This window comes from Grammomys surdaster, unplaced genomic scaffold (assembly GCF_004785775.1).
Source record: "Grammomys surdaster isolate TR1022 unplaced genomic scaffold, NIH_TR_1.0 125947, whole genome shotgun sequence".
NCBI lineage: Eukaryota > Metazoa > Chordata > Mammalia > Rodentia > Muridae > Grammomys > Grammomys surdaster.
In genome coordinates, this window is record NW_021620769.1 from 3,686,993 (window position 1) to 3,703,379 (window position 16,387).

Below are 16,387 nucleotides of genomic sequence, written 5' to 3' on the forward strand. Positions count from 1 at the left end.
TCCTTTCTTTCTTTCTTTCTTTCTTTCTTTCTTTCTTTCTTTCTTTCAAATAACTCCAACTGCTGGACCATGTTTATGAAGGGCAAGCAGTGGGAGAAATGAGGTTTGTTAGGATATAGTTATGTTAGCTTTCCTTTTATTTAAGCATTAGTCAGAAGGCTTTGCACACTACCTTTTGAATATGCAAGAACATGTCAATACAGATTTCTGAAAATCTTCATCGAGTTTTATGAAGATACTCTTACCCAAAACACATATTTTTTTCTGGTAAGGCTGAATTACATTACTCAGTTGTTGAATAGCAAGCCTGATTATGCTTAACAGATTGCATATTTAGCTGCTAAATTTTCAAATTGCTGTGTGATTTATTTACATATGTTGTCCTAAGACTATGAAAACCCATGCAAATATTCTAATGGCATATACATGAAAACAAATTGAGTATAGATGAAGACATATAAAATGTATGTGTTTTGCAGATAAAGAAAATTTTTGCAGAAAACAATTCACATGGGTGAGAATTGTGAACGGATCTAAATAATTCTGTGGAATCCTACACTCTTGTAGAGCCATATTGAAATATATTGTATAATTGCATCCCAAAAGGAACTAACTGCTTTTTGTTTTGGATTAATTGTTGAATGCGCCTAACCAAAATGAGAATGAAATAAGGACAGAAATTTAAATTTAATGGTCATTAGTAGGAAAAAGAAAACCTGTTTCTGAGCTTTGATTTGCAGTTGATCAAAGCTAAATTGTTCAATTGCATTACAGATGAGGGTATTTCTGTTTATTTTTGGTTTTCTTTGATTCCTAAAAGGAGAAGCAAACTCCTTGAGAAAAGTTATATTTCCTAAAGGTTTTTTGGGAAGGCAATTGTAGCCTTCTATCCAAGTTTATTGACATTAACATATCTTCAAAACCTAAAAATTGAACATTGGAATGATCCCCAAAGCTCAGGAATCACCAAAAATGAGGGGTAGAAAGAGTATAAGGATGAAGGAGAGGATGCTGGGAATCCCGTCCTCTGAACATGGCATGGATGTTATACACGTGAGCTAACAACAGCTGTGACCACTCACCACAGCACATGACAGGATCGAGTCTGGAGGATAGAGCTCATGAGGCCACAGGCCTTGCTAGGAGCTATTGCCAGGTGACAGCTGATTGGGCAGGATGTGTGTCAGTTTTCTTCAGGATCATGACCCTGGATAAACTGCCTGTACTCCAGTGGATGGTCCTATACCCATGCACATGGTTCTTCTACTATCCACGAGTCTTCTGTGAGGAAAATAATGATAACGTATACAATATACCTATACAATATACAGAAGATGCTGATGTTGTACTGATGATGCTGAGGGGAGTGATGCCATAGACAAGATCTGGTCGAAGGGGAGTCACTGGAAGATGGGACAGTAGGGAAAGAGAAATATTCTGGTTGGGGGGGAAATCAGTAAAGAGGGTCCTAAGTACTTGTGCTACTGGTATAAAAATACAGAATGAGGAAAAGAAAACTTTTCAAGTTATGCTTATGTGTTTTTTTTTTCTTTTCCTCAGAGGTCCATACATAGGAATATATTCAGTTCATTAGATACTGATCTGAATGACTGATTGTGTGGAGAAACTTACTTTGAAGTGAATGTTGTAGAGGAAGAGTTAGGGATGGAAGCAATCCTATCAACATGGTAATATTTTAACGTCCGCATGATAACATTTTAACCTCAGCATCGTAACATTTTAATGTGTGTTCACAGAGCAAGAAAACTTGTTTCTTTCCATTGTCAAACCAAAGTGCTTTGTATAGAAGAAAACTTAAGCTTTTGGGGGATATTTTGGGCACTATCCCCAAAGAAATCATGGTCTAGGATGTTTTTGCGTTGGTGCCAGAGTGAGAGCAGGGTGCAAAGTGGCTTGGGGTGGGAGAGAGAATTGATGTGGAGAAATTAGGCCATGGCATGATTTCTTGGTTAGTTCTTTAATTAGGTGTGCTTGCCTCTTACAGTTTTCCTTCCCTTCCCTTCCCTTCCCTTCCCTTCCCTTCCCTTCCCGTCCCTTCCCTCCCCTCCCCTCCCCTCCCCTCCCCTTCCCTTTCCTTTCCTTTCCTTTCCTTACTGGAATTCACTTTGTGGAGCAGGCTGGCCTTGAACTCACAGAGATCTGCTTGCCTTTGCATCCTGAGTGCTGGGATTAAAGGCATGTATATATGTGTATATATATTTTCTTTTTTGTTCAGTATTTACCTGTTCTCCTATATGAAAATAGATTGAATTTCATTTCAGATTTTTAATTTTTTTAAACTGTGCTTTTTTAGATTTATTTTATTTATATGTATTTATATGGGTATATTTATGGATGTCTTGCCTACATTTACATGCATACATACACACATATGTATATATATACACCATGTGTGTCCAGTACTCTTAGAAGCCAGAAGAGAGTGTCATATTTTGTGGAAGGAGTTATGGACAGTTCTGAGCTTCCCTGTAGGATCTGAGTACTGAAGTCATGTCCCCGAAACAACTGAACCATCTCTCCAGCTCCTGAAATTTATTTTTATTGTGCAGGAACATCAGATTTTCTTCTCAAATATGTTTACCTTTTTCTTGGGACACTATGATATAAAATTAAAGATTTAGCAAAGCTTTTTAATTCTAGGTTGGAATCTAGGCTTTAGTGGAAACATACTTTTGGGAAATTTGAATAAACTTATTATAATTTATTACATACACTCAGGAACATTAAGAAATACTTTTTAAGTATACTGCTTATAGGTTGGTTTTATTGTTGTTTTCTAGTTCTTGATGTATTAAATACTAATATTCAGAAGAATAAATATCTTGTGGTATTTTAAGAATGTATCACAAATTGTGTTTATTATTAGCACACTTCGGTCATTTTAATAACAACAGAAAGCAGAACATCAAAAGTTGAGACTGAGTAACAAAAAGCATAATTTTAAGTGGAAATTTGGATGCTCTTGAGACCCAATGGAAGGTGTGAGGCAGTTCTAGCAGGGCTTGATTCAGAGCTCTGTTTGATGAGGGTTCTGCTTTGCATGGCTGTAGCTACTGTGTCAGGCAAGATGGGCTCTCAAAAGTCAGTCTCTCTCTCTCTCTCTCTCTCTCTCTCTCTCTCTCTCTCTCTCTCTGTCTCTGTCTCTCTCTCCATATATATATATGTATCATGCAATGAGTATGATGTATTTTTATCAGATCTCTTTTCTCCTCCAACTCCTCCTATGACCCCTCCCATATCTTTTCTCAAAATCCTATTTTCTTTTATAATTATGTATTACATATGTACATATAGAGAAACTGACAAACATAGAACCTACTGAGTCAGATGCATGTGAGGCTGATGACTTGGCATATCCCTCCCTTCAGTCCGAGCCTTGTGGAGATGGGGACAGGAGGGTTTGGTGCATGTAGCCAGTCAGAGGTGCTCAATCAGTGAGCACCTGGTTCAGTGGGAGATCCTACCTCAACAACTTCAATGGAAAAAAAAAAGAGTGACAGAGGGAGATGCCCATCGGCCTCTAGCCTTCACACACATGCACACATACTTGCATGTATAGTGGTACACACATGTACACACAAACCATAAAACACACACACATGTACACGCACATGCACACACACACACACAATTAGATCTGAGATCTAATTCTGAGATCTTTGTCATATTACGGTTCTCCCTCTCCTTCTTCTCCCTCTTCCTCTCCTCCCTCTCCTTCTCCCCCTCGCTCCCTCTCTCCCTCTCTCTCTGTATGTGTGTGTCTTTCTCTCTCAGCCTACCTCCGTATATCATTGCTTACACACATAATCTGTCACAGTATTTTGGATTTACATTGGCCTGCATATGTCGTTCTGCTTCCACGTGTGTATGTATGCTTACACGTGCATATATTTTTATCAGTTTATATAAAGCTATGTGTAATGATGATTTTTCTCTCAATATAATTTTGAAAATATGTTGTCTGCCATTCGCCTTCACTCCAATGTGTAAGTATAGACATCCTTTGAATGAATATACATGCTTTTTGATTCTCCAGGCTTTTCACTGAAGGAATATTTAAAAGGCTGAAAGATTTCTTTGCACTATGAACGCTATCACTTAGCTATGCTCCGCATTAACTAGCTTACCTAGAGAAGCTAGTCTATTTTTATCACTTATTTTCAATGAGAATAAAATCATACTGCCAATCTAGTAATTTATGAATCCATAGGTGGGACATACTTTGGACCCTAGGAAGATGGCCTAATCTTGTCACCCATTGACGTGGGCTAAACTGCATATGTCGTTGTGTGGGCCACACTGCACATGTTGTTAATGAAATATCTAACCTGAGTTACTCAGCAAAGTTACTTTGGCCCAAGAGAAAAGTCATTGCTTTTTGTGACCTTTTCCTGTTTTATATCTTACACAAAAATTAATAAAAGTAAATAATAGTTATTTATTAATTTATCAATTTAATTTCTACCTGCTATGTCCCAAGTGCTGTAGCTGAAGCAGGGGAGTGTATCTAGAAATAGAGTGACTTTCTTTCTTACACATTCTTGCACACACCTGAATGAACACACACACACACATACACACACATATACACACACATACACACACACACATACCCACATACACATGAGCCAAACTGTTGTATCCAATAGAAATTATCTGTAGGGTCTTGGCTAATGTCACAATCATTTCAATTTCTTCTGTGCTTTCTGCATCATCATCCATGTGGATGGCTAGAGACTCTTGAAGAAGCCCCACCCCCACCATTCACAAATATCTGATCCTGTGGGATAGTGTGTGGGAGTTTCATGTCCATTTTGGGTGTGCCAGCATGTAATGTAGAGTGTGAGAATTAACATACCCTGTTCTATGGTAGGCAAGGATTCTACTACAGGTAAACACTGAATGTCAAAGCTGGGTGTGATAGGGCTGTTTGAGATGCTGGGATGAAATAAAATCTATTGAGGTTAAAGTAGATTTCTTATGAGTTGGGGTTCCCATTACCAATATTCAGAAAAAGACTAAAGAGATTCGAGGGAATTGGTTTCTTTAAAGGTTAACAGATATGTTAATTTTCATTTATTCAGTATTGTGAGACTAGCCATGAAGGAGATTCAATTGACTGAAAATTAAATATCTGGACAGGCCTTCCATGTATATGTGTATGTATGTATGTATGTATGTATGTATGTATGTATGTATGTATATTATATATACTCTGTATATTCTGTATGTCTTTCTTTAAATGTATTAAGCACTTAAAAATTATGCCACTAGGTGTCAGCAGCAACCTCTAGGGTTTCTGTGACCCTTGTCATAAAAAAGGAACTTTATTAGAACATCATATCTGAAAATAACACTTATCTCATAATTTTCATGAAATAGAAAAGTAGAATTGTAAAGATATAAAATCTTATGAGATTATTTAAAGCTTGTTTCTGTTCAAAGTTACTGTAAACTTCCTCCTAGTATTTCTTAATTCTTGTGAGGTTTGAGCATCTTCTCAGAAAGTGAACTTGATGTTAGAACTCTTCATTTCCACAGGTGTGCTCTGTGATTCATATATTACATTATTGCATAAGCACTGGCTCTTTGGTCTTTTGTTTTCACTGTTATTGTAGATGTGAGTTTTGTAGCTACTAACTCTCAGAAGACAGCATGGCCTTAATTTTTGAATGACAATACCTATACCCTGTTCATTTACTAATGCCTGAGATATTCAGAATCTCTGTTCTGTTATTGCACGGAACTTAGAACATTTAGAAAGACAACACACAGAATTATGGATGCTTTCTCACCAATTGACAAAATAGCATGGAAATGGAAAAATATATGTTCTGTGAATTACAATCCATAATGTAGGCCTTAACAAGATAGGTAAAAGTAACTTAAAGTTTTATTTATAGAAGTTAAAAACAAGCTACAGCTTGTCAGTGTTCAACGGATGGAACTTATTTGACGATGCAGTTCTTATCTGGTTAGATTAAACTCATACGAAGAGGACTCAGTCTAATCTGTTGGATTTCTGGCTAGGATTCTATCCTGAATAACTATCTACCAACCCAGTACCAAGCAGTTTTATAAATAGTAAAAAAAAAAAAAATAGACTTCTGTTCATCTCTCTCGTTCAGAAAATTTTTGATGTAATTTGCATTTAAAAACATTTCAACAAAAGCTGTTAGAGGAATATAAAGAGAATCCCTCTATCGAAGAAAATCTAACATCGACTCTAATGTAAAGTTGCCTCTGCTTCATCCTGAAGTTGTACATTTGTGAGTTTTTAATTTAACTCATAAGAGAGACACCAAGTTTACTGGAGTTTGCATATCTGTTTTAGAAGCAGAAGTAGAAGACCATGCTGAGATCTTCCCCAACACTGTAGCTGTTAGTTTTAATTATATTCACAGGTGATGAAATCATGCTGCAATTACTTGACCCATGTAATGACCTCACCAGGACTAAATACAAGGGCAAGTGCTGTGGATATGTGAGAGCCACATCATTAGCCAACCTTGAACCTGGGGCGGAAGTGTGCAGCTTGCTGGCTCTGTAATGGCCTAGCCTGTGATTCCCCTATCTAATCCCTTAAAAGAGGCCAGTGCTGAGATCTGACGGGGCATCTGTCATCCATCTGTCCGCTCATGACGTATATGGACTAGGGAGGCTGCCAATTTCAACCTAGCTCCACAACATGCTAGCTCTTGCTTCATTTCCATGTATACGTTTCTCTTTTTAAATTATAACTCATCATTGAGACCATATAGATACATGTTTGTGTGTTATGTATGGCAATTCAGTGCATGTATGTAGTATATTATAATCTAATACATTTGATTTCTTCATTCATCAGTTTTATGTGTTGGGAATTTCATGCACCATGGTCATTTCGAAATGTCTCCTATGATGTCTAATCATTAGTTACTCTAATATGATATACAAGAATAGGGAGGGACTCCTACACCATAGTTGGGTTCTCGTGTCTTTATTTAAACTCTGTTCCATCTCTCTTAATCCTCTCCTTTCCCAGTCTGTAGTTTTCCCAGAGGACATGTGGTATTTGTTTTTCTGTGTCTGGCTTATTTTACATGGAATAATGCTTTCCAATTTCATCCATGTTGCTTCAAATGATAGGATTTTTATGGTGAAAATATGCCATTGTCTCTATTCGTGGAAGGACATCTGGGTTGAGTCTGTATTTTGGCTATTGTGTACAAGACTGTAATGAACAGGGGACTTTAAGCATGGTTTTGATGTAACAATTTCATTTCCTTTGGCTCTGTACTGGTAATGGAATTGCTGGATCATATGGTGGTTCTGTTTTTAGTTTCCTGATGTATTCCCCTCCTGTTTTACGTGATGGCTATTCTAATTTACAATTTCACCAATAGCATATACTCCTGTGTTTCTCCACATCCTTGGCCACATTTGTTAATTTTGTTTTCATGATAGCCATTCCGTCTGGGTAAGACGCTTTCTCGGTCAGGTTTTGATTTCCTCTCCTTTATGCATCTTTTCTCAAATTCACTTGACTATTCATTTACATGGATTAAGTCAAAATATTGAAAAGAGCAGGTTCTCTTTAGGATGTTCTGTAAATTCAAACACCTCATCAGGCCATTCCAAAGGCACTTTACTGCTGGCCACACCCCAAATTTATGTGTCTTGATTTCTAGCCGATTCCTTGCCCGGATAATACCTTGAGCTCTCACTGCCCTCCTGACATTACTTGTGTATGGAGTACTTGTTTACAGCTTGGTGGCTTTGCTTTTTCAGTTATATTTGCATAGAAAATTTGACCTTTTCCTCCTCTCCCCTAATTTTAGAGGTAGCAGAGTAAGAAAAGACTTATCTTGGTAGTCAAATACGCTAGGTTCAAATGCCAAATGGGCAATTTGTTTGCATGTATTTTGAGACAGGCTCTAACTATAATCCATGCTGGCTTCATGATTTTCCTGTTTTACCCTTCTTAATGTTGGAATTCCAGATATGCACCACTCTGTCCACTTTCAGTTTATTAGGATATTGCTGCCTGACTGAAGGCAAGTTGCTTAATCCTCTGTGCTTCATCCTAATTTTTTCTATAAATCCAGGAAAGAAAAATAATTAAATAATTGAATTTTAAAGCCAGACTATTATTATTATTTCATAACACTTCTAAGACTATAGGAAGTGATTAACATACATTGGCCAGTGGGTTGGGGAGATAACTCAATTGGCAGAATACATCCATTGAAAACTCGAAGACCCGAGGTTGAGATTGAGAACCCATGTAGAAAAGTCTGTGCGCAGTGGTGGATTCTTGTCATCTGAGCACTTAGGGAGGCAGAGACAGTCCAGATGCAAAGATGGACAGTACCTGAGGGATGACAAGTACACATGTACGCAGTACACTCCTGCTTCCATCACAAACAATTAATACATAAACAGCCAACATCAACTTCAAACCATCTCAGAATTCACATCCATAACATTTACTCTCAATGTTTATTGTCAGTCTTAGATTTGTTAATTCTACCCATGTGTATTTGAAGCTTTAACTAGCCACTTCACCATTATTTTTACATTCAGTCACTTGTATCTTTAGTCACTTGCTGTATTAATTTCCTCATCAGTAAAATGGGGCAATAATACAGGACATAGGTGTATTTAGAGTTACTATAAAGTCAGACTAGAACATAAAAATAACAGGGTTGGTCATAGTTGTCACTTACACCGTTCTTGTCATGAGTTAGGAGCTGAGTTAAAGGCTTTATTTACATCACTCTAGCTGCTAGAGTCTGGCACAATGGCTTGCATGTGCTTTGTGAATGACAGATAGGGAGGTAATGGAGTCTTAAACCTGCTTTTCAAGCACAAAATCAATATATGTGGAGAGGTAAAGCTGGGGTTCAGAAAAACTTGTGGAAACTATTAAAAAAATTGGATGGAGGCTATGGGTAAACAACAGCAGAGAAAGCCGGCCAGTGATGAGCCATGAAGGATGCTGTCCTCCCTACCTTACTGCTCACACTGCCGTGTTTCTTACAACCTCTAAATAGAAGGCACACAACAGAGATTTCTCAGGGCTGACACCTTTGTCCTTTTCAAGTTTATGGTTGAAAGTGTCACTGCACATAGCAAAGGCTTTGGAAAATACCAGGCAGTTGAAATCACTCTTGACCTACTTCTTGACATGCTATAAATATCATTAGCAACAGCAATTAAGCATGGCATGAAGATTTTATTGTACATTTTGCAACAAGAAGTTTGATTCTTGACCTAATTGTGATATGACGGTTGGGCATATGTCAGGCATCTGAAGTCCACATTTGATATATGAAAGGTTTGAAGATCATTGATTTTTAATTTGTGGACAATAAATGACTTGGTTCCCATGATCAGAATTTACTTTCCACTGACAGAATCCATGCCTTTCCTTATAAATTTATTAGGATTGTTAAAACCTTGATAGGTTGACACTCACTCATATTAATCCTGGCAAAATTTGTGATAGACATCTAATTTTTGCTCTTGCTTATTTTTAGAGTTTAGTTTGAAGAATTTGAGTTGGAAACAACCACAATCTGAGTGAAATTTGGCAAACTATGGAGACTAGCAATAGCAAACATTGTCTACAGTCAGCTCTCTGTATGAGATTTCTACATCTATGCCATCAACTTTCTGAAGATACATAATAAGAATTACATCTGTACTGAACACAGCCAGCCATTTCTTATCATTCTCCATGTTATATTATATTAAGTATTAGAAATTATTTATAGATTATTTAAAGTACTTAGGAAAATGTGTCTATATTATATGTGAACTCTCACCATTTTATAGAAGACATCTGAGCATATGTAGACTTCAGCCTCCGTGAGGGTCCCTCGGACAGCTCCAGGCACTGCTAGCAGCATGGGGATCTGTAAGTTCATCTATATTTATCTGTCTTGTGGTTTATATTGCTGTGATAAAGTACTATGGCCATAAAAAACCTGGAGGGGAAAAGGTATATTTCAGCTTATCTCATGTCACACTGCCTTACCAAAGGAAGTCAGGGCAGGAACTCACACAGGGCAGGAGCTTGGAGGCAGGAGCTGGTGTAAAGCTCTGGAGGGGTGCTGCTTACTGGCTTGCTCTTCATGTCCTGATCAGTGAGCTTTCCTAGAGCACCCAGTTTGACTAATCCAGGGATAGCACCACCTACATCAATCACTAATTCAGGAAATACAGTACAGATTTGTCTACAGGCCAGCTTTATGGAAGCATTTTCTCCATTGAGAGTTTCTCTTCCCAAATGAGCTTACATTAAGTTGCATAAAGCTAGCCAGTATACTCTGATCCTGATCAATCTGCTAAACACTAAAACAAAACACTAAAATCTGGATACCTTGGACACAGTAGAGATTCATTTCCCACAGTGCTGGATGTCAGTCATCCACAAGAAGGCAGTGGCAGAAGTGATACCTGTGGGGACCTTCATTATGGTTCGTTTATGGTGTTTTCTAAGATGTACCACCACATGGAGGAAAGAAAGGGTCAAATGTACTCCCTCCCTTCTGCCTCTTCAGAAGTATACTAACACCATCCAAGAGATGGAGTCCTAGAACCTAATCAGTCTAAGGAACTGTCTTATTAGGGTTACTATTGCCGTGATGAAACACCGTGACCAGTGCAATTTAGGGAGGAAAGAGTTTACTTGGCTTATTGTACCCACACGGAGGGGTGCTGCTCACCAACTTGCTCCTCATGGCTTGTTCACTCTCCTTTCTTATAGCATCCAGCTTGACTAATCCAGGGTTGTCACCACCCATATCAATCACTAACGCATCTGGAATTTGTTTGATTTTGGGTTTCTCATATATAGACTGTACATCGCTTGCATAAATGAGTCTCAACCTCCATTTGCCCTTGACCTACCAATTGTGATATAATTTGGCTTTTCTTCCTCTCAAACAGTGGGGTTTGTCTGGAGGTTTAGTTTGGGCAGTAGTGGTCACACTAGCATGGAGGATACACTTTAAACACTCTTAAATACATACGTTTTTCCTTCCTGGACTCTTTGTAGCCATAAAGACAAGCTTAGCATGCACAGTTGAGAAAAGGGACTAGAAAGAACAGTTTGTGTTGGCTGAATTTCTCTTCAGAACTTGGGGATTTGACAAAGATGGACATGCAAGCTATACAGAATAATCAGTCATTATCACATAGGACCTATTATTTAAGGGACAAAGATACTTTCTTTAGATCAAAACAGGCAGAGTGCCAAAGCACAAGTTGGTTTTCTTCTGTCATTTGGAGAAGATAATGATGTGGCTATTTTTAACAATGAAAAAAGAGAAACAGGTAAGAGCCAAGAAACAGAGGCTGAAGGAGGAAATGTGAGAAAGACATGGTTGCTTCATCAAGCCACTGGGGCCGGCCAGGCTTCAGGCCCACGTAACTGTTAATGGAGCTGGACTCACTGAAATTTCTTCCTGTTCATTGAGGCTTAAATGGTCCCAATAACAGGGATGGGTTATTTTTCAGAAATGAGCACGACATTGTTTCCAGACATGTGTGCTGTTTCAGAATCTCCTTGACACTTTCTAATGTCAGATGAAAATGCTTCTGTCTTTTGAACCTGGGTAGTTTATGTCTTATATAATAGAAGCGATAGTGTGAAAATTCCAAGGTTAGACCACTATGGGTTCAGCCTGGTTTGTAACTCCATGAAGATTCTTGTTCTTAAAAACCTGATTATCATTTTGTGAGACCTTTCGAGCCCTATAAAACAGTTAGCTCTAAGCTATTTAGGCAATATTTTCTTCTAAGTTCTCGGCCAATAGTGGGTGTCATCTGCCAGCCATGTGAATAGGTTACTCAACTTGTAGTCTAGGGGACGCCTTGGTAGCAACAATGAGCAGAGCAAAGACAGACTTTGCTTTCGGGGGCCCTGTGCCAAATACAGATTCATGAACAAACAACTACCACTGTCATGAGCCTGAGAATCAGGGATATTTTATTAGGCAGTCATAAATGGTGGTGACATTAGGCGCTCCTTCCCACGGTTCACTTCTGCTGAACGCTTGTCTGACTCTGCTCCATGCAGCAAGTGCTGTAAACTTTTATTTCAACTTACTATGATCTACTTATAGTTTGGGACAAGTATCTGTGGTTTTTCTCTACCTTTGTGATGTAGCTTTCCCAAGATGAAAACACGTTGAGGGTTGCCTGTGCTCCATGCCTTTATCAAAAGCTTGGAAACCCCATTTTTGACACATTTTTCCTCCTGCTCACTAGGACTGTGATGTGTGATATGCTAGGCTGTGGGCACATGTGATGCTTCCAATTTGAATGTAATTAAAATCTAACGTAATTAGCAATTTTCTCCTGTGGCTATATTAGCCATGTTTCAAGTGTTCCATATTTATGTGTGGGCATTGGCTAAACAGGCTAAACAGTGATCAACACTGCCTGCCCTCCCAATCCCTCACCGTTCTACTGTCTTGGACTGACTCACCAATCACACTTGTGGTTCAAGTCTGAACCCTTTAGATACTGTGACATCATTGTGAGAAATCCCAGTGACCTTGAGGTTAAAGGGGCTTCTTTTTTTCCTAGGCTTGAGCACTAGAGAAGACAGAGAGGGGCATCTCTATCTCAGTTACCCTGGTTATGTTTCATTGACATTCACACACAAGGATGGCCATTTGTAGGTTTTCCTAAATTCTTGCCTATTCTCTGGAAATAAGGACTATGTTTTTTTTTTTGTTTGTTTGTTTTGTTTTTTGTTTTTGTTTTGTTTTTTGGTGATATTTGTTCCTTTTTTTAAAAAAATCCGACCTGACTTCCAAAATTGTGCAATTCATAGACATTATCCTAGTAACAAAGGAGGTCCCCCTGCAAATACTTGTGGGGCTCTGTTCCTGCTACCCCAAGAGTTTTCAGCACACAGGGCCCCTGCTGACTTGACAGTGAACTCTGGCATGGGGTGGATATTGCTCCCTCAAAAAGAAAAAGAATAATTTCAAGGTAAAAGGGCCTTTATTCTCTCTGGGCTTAAGTTTCCTTGAAAGCTTGTTTATTGATTTTTCTTGTAACAATAGAACTTGCAGAGTATAAAAGGAAAAAAAAGGCAGAAAAGAAATAATATCAGTTATCAACAGGCTTGCTCATCAGCCTCACCTTGCTTGCAGTCAGCCACCGTACGCTGTGAAATAGACTGCACCACAATCCCAGTCTCAGTTGTTGTTGTTTTTTAACGGAAACCATAGAATTTATTTGATCAAAGGGGAAAGTAAACATTCAAACTCTCCAGCACAGGTCACTTCCCATGAAAAGTGCTGGCTCCTGGATCTATGTCAGTGAGGAAAGTGCTGGAAGCAGCTGAACAGAGGAAGGCATGACTAAGAAAGGGAGAGACGTCTGGTGCCACCTGCATGGAGCCTGGTGCCTAGCGCTAATCAACCTGTCACATTACCTAAAATACCCTGCACATGTGCTATTTCTGTAGCAAAATACTTTCCAAGAATTCTGATTCATAAATCGACCTTTTCATGACCCTTGACCTTTCACAAATTTGTGACCTACTGAGAAGCCATCTTTTAATAAGATGGTTCCAGAAGCTGGTATATTTCATATCTCCCTCCTGTCGTACTGTGGTGCATGGTAGATTGTGCAAGTCCTGGTTTCTCTTTTTTTTGTGATAAAATACCCTGGCAAAGGCAACTTAAGGGACAAAGCATATATTTTAGCTCACAGTTCTGGAGCAGAACAATCCATCCTGGCAGTGAAGGATGCTGAAGGAGCAGAAGCCTGTCCTCTCGTAGAGCATGGGCAGTGTAGAGGCAGAGAGAACAGAAGTTAGCTCAGGCTATAAGCATTCAAGGCCTACCCTCAGTGATGTACTTTCTTCAGAATGATCTGTAGTCTACTCAAACACCACCAGCAGCTGGAAACTAATCATTCAAATCTGTGAGCCTGAGTGTGTGTGTGTGTGTGTGTGTCTGTGTGTGTGTGTGTGTGTGTGTTGAGGTGGAGTGGAGTGGAGAGTATTTACATTCAAGGTAAAATTGGATATCTGAAATTTTCTATTTAAATTTGTTTAAGCCAATACTTTCTAAAATTACTGTATCATGAAAAATTATTTTAGTGCATATTTTACTTGGCATACATGAAGAAAATCTCTTCTAGGCAGTGGAGTGAGTGGTACATTTTAAAAAGGTGGTTGGTTAGAATCCATAAATATGTAATTATTAAGTTTTCTTTATATAATGTGTTGTGATTGGATATTGTAAGGAAAATAAAAGAAAATGAAATGGTGTTGGTACTCTTTAGAATGAGCAATAGAAGTGTGTGAGTGTGTGTGTGTGTGTGTGGGTGAGTACGTGATAAAGTATACTCTATTAGACACATAAGCAACACGCCTGGGACATTTGTGTTTTTAAGTGTTCATGTTGATGGGGGGTACAGCAGAAACAAGGCATGGCAGGATACACATGTTCCTTTCCCTAAGGCCTGAGATTTCAATCTCAAGTCAACTGCCTGTGAGTGTCACCTGTTTTCACTCCATTTTTTGTTTGAGTCTACAGAATGAATTTGGTGGTTTTATCCCATCCTCTTCCTGCCCCACTTCACTCTTCCCAGACAGTTCTTTAGTTTCCATGTCTCCTTTCTGTGTGTGGCCCAGTGAGTTTAATTAGGCTTACTTTTTCAGGCACAGAGAAGAAGTTATTCAGTGGAACAAGGGACATTCAACTATGACTACAGTACTAAAGCAAGCAACACTCCTCTCCCAGCAAGTACTGACTGTCAATTCCTACTTTTGCTTAATGACCATTTTAGTGCATTCTTTCTGTTGTAAGAGAAAAACCCTTATACTGGCTGGTAACAGGGATGCATTTCTTACAGCTCTGAAAGCTAGATGCCCAAGACAGTTATTAGGATTCAGTATGGTGAGGGACTGACCTTATTTTTTCCTCAAGCAGTGGAAGGGCAGAATGTCAAATAGCTGCCTCTAGCCTCCTTTAATGGGATCATTAGTGCCGTTCACCAGGAGGTTTTATTCTCCTGTTTGGTACTTTCCCAAAAGACCTTCCTTTATCCCATCATGTTGGTAGTTAAGTTTCACTGTATGAAACTGGACAGGACACATACAATATCAATGGCTAACCATTCATCTTAAAAATTTGTTATATAGACAGAAGCACATGTACTACAGTCATGATCATGTGAGATTTCAGGCTTACTATCATAGGAAGAAGAAGTCAGGATTAGCTATAGTCATCCCTTCTTTTAATACTTACCGTCGGCTTCTCTCAATGAGCCATTAACTCTAGATGCTGGGATACAGCAGTCTACAAAACAGAGAGAAACCCCTGCCCTGCTGGATTTTATGTCATGCTAAGAAGAGACAGATGGTAAACAAATGTCTAACATTCTAGAAAAGAGCTATAGAGAAAAGCAAGAGAAGGAGGGAGGCAGGACATCTGTGGCGGGGGAAGCTTCATATTTAAATTAGCAGGCCTGGAACTCTCCAGTCAAATGTTGTTTGATCAAAGACCTGAAGAGGTCAGAGGGCTGCCTGATCAAATGGATGGGTCAGGGGGCAGCCTGATCAAATGGATTGGCCAATTGGATTTTCTCTTTATCAGGACTGTAGGTCATGCCTGCCAGCTCTGAGTACAGAGGGGAAAACCAGTTCATTGCATTAATCTTCACATGAGACGGTGGTGGATAGGGCCAGGGTGGTCAGATTGGAGGTGACACATGACAGAGATGGTGACACATCAGATCTATAACATCTCAAAGGCTGTAACTGTTGTGCACAAATTCTGAGGTCAGATGCAAGGCAAGGAACCAGGAAACAAATAAATACACAGAGAAACACTGGAAAGCAGAAAGATTCATTAGAGAGTGAAGCCGAGAAGCAAAGATTATTTGAGTTTTTAGGACTCTGGGGCAATGCTTAGCCCTGCAGAGAATTCAGCAGGAATGTGTCCGAGAGAGGCACATCACATTTGACAGGCAGAAGGCCATCAGTGGCCTCATCAAGAGCAGCTTTAGCTGGTTGCTGAAGTTAAGCATCTGAGAAATGGAGAAGTGCAAAGTGAGGATATAGATTACCCTTTCAGGAAGCTTGATAGATACAGACACAATGGTCAAAGTTGTTATCAAAATCCACAGTGAAATGTACACCTCCTCCAGTGATCACGTGTACAGACAGCAGCCAGTATCACCAGAGCCACATTGTGATATACTGAGTTCTCATATGTATAGTGCATGCCAGCATTCTTCATCTCTCCCATATATTTTTTAAAATGCTTGCCAACAACAAATAAATTGATTTTTGACTCCTGTTCTAATCTTGATTTATAATTTCAAATCATTTCATTTGTAACAATTGACT

General features: G+C 38.9%; 1 protein-coding gene across 2 annotated transcripts in view; it reads left to right on the top strand.

Moving 5' to 3' along the window:
- Inpp4b (inositol polyphosphate-4-phosphatase type II B) overlaps positions 1–16,387 on the top strand; it is a 701,452-nt gene that overhangs the window by 131,404 nt on the left and 553,661 nt on the right. Inside the window, exon 1 of one of the 2 annotated variants that reach the window (XM_028753429.1) lies at positions 14,632–14,780. The exons of the other annotated variant lie outside the window; for it this stretch is intronic. The gene's annotated coding sequence lies outside the window, so the exon portion shown is untranslated. Of the gene's footprint in view, positions 1–14,631; positions 14,781–16,387 lie in introns of those variants that run through there. 2 annotated transcript variants of the gene reach the window in all.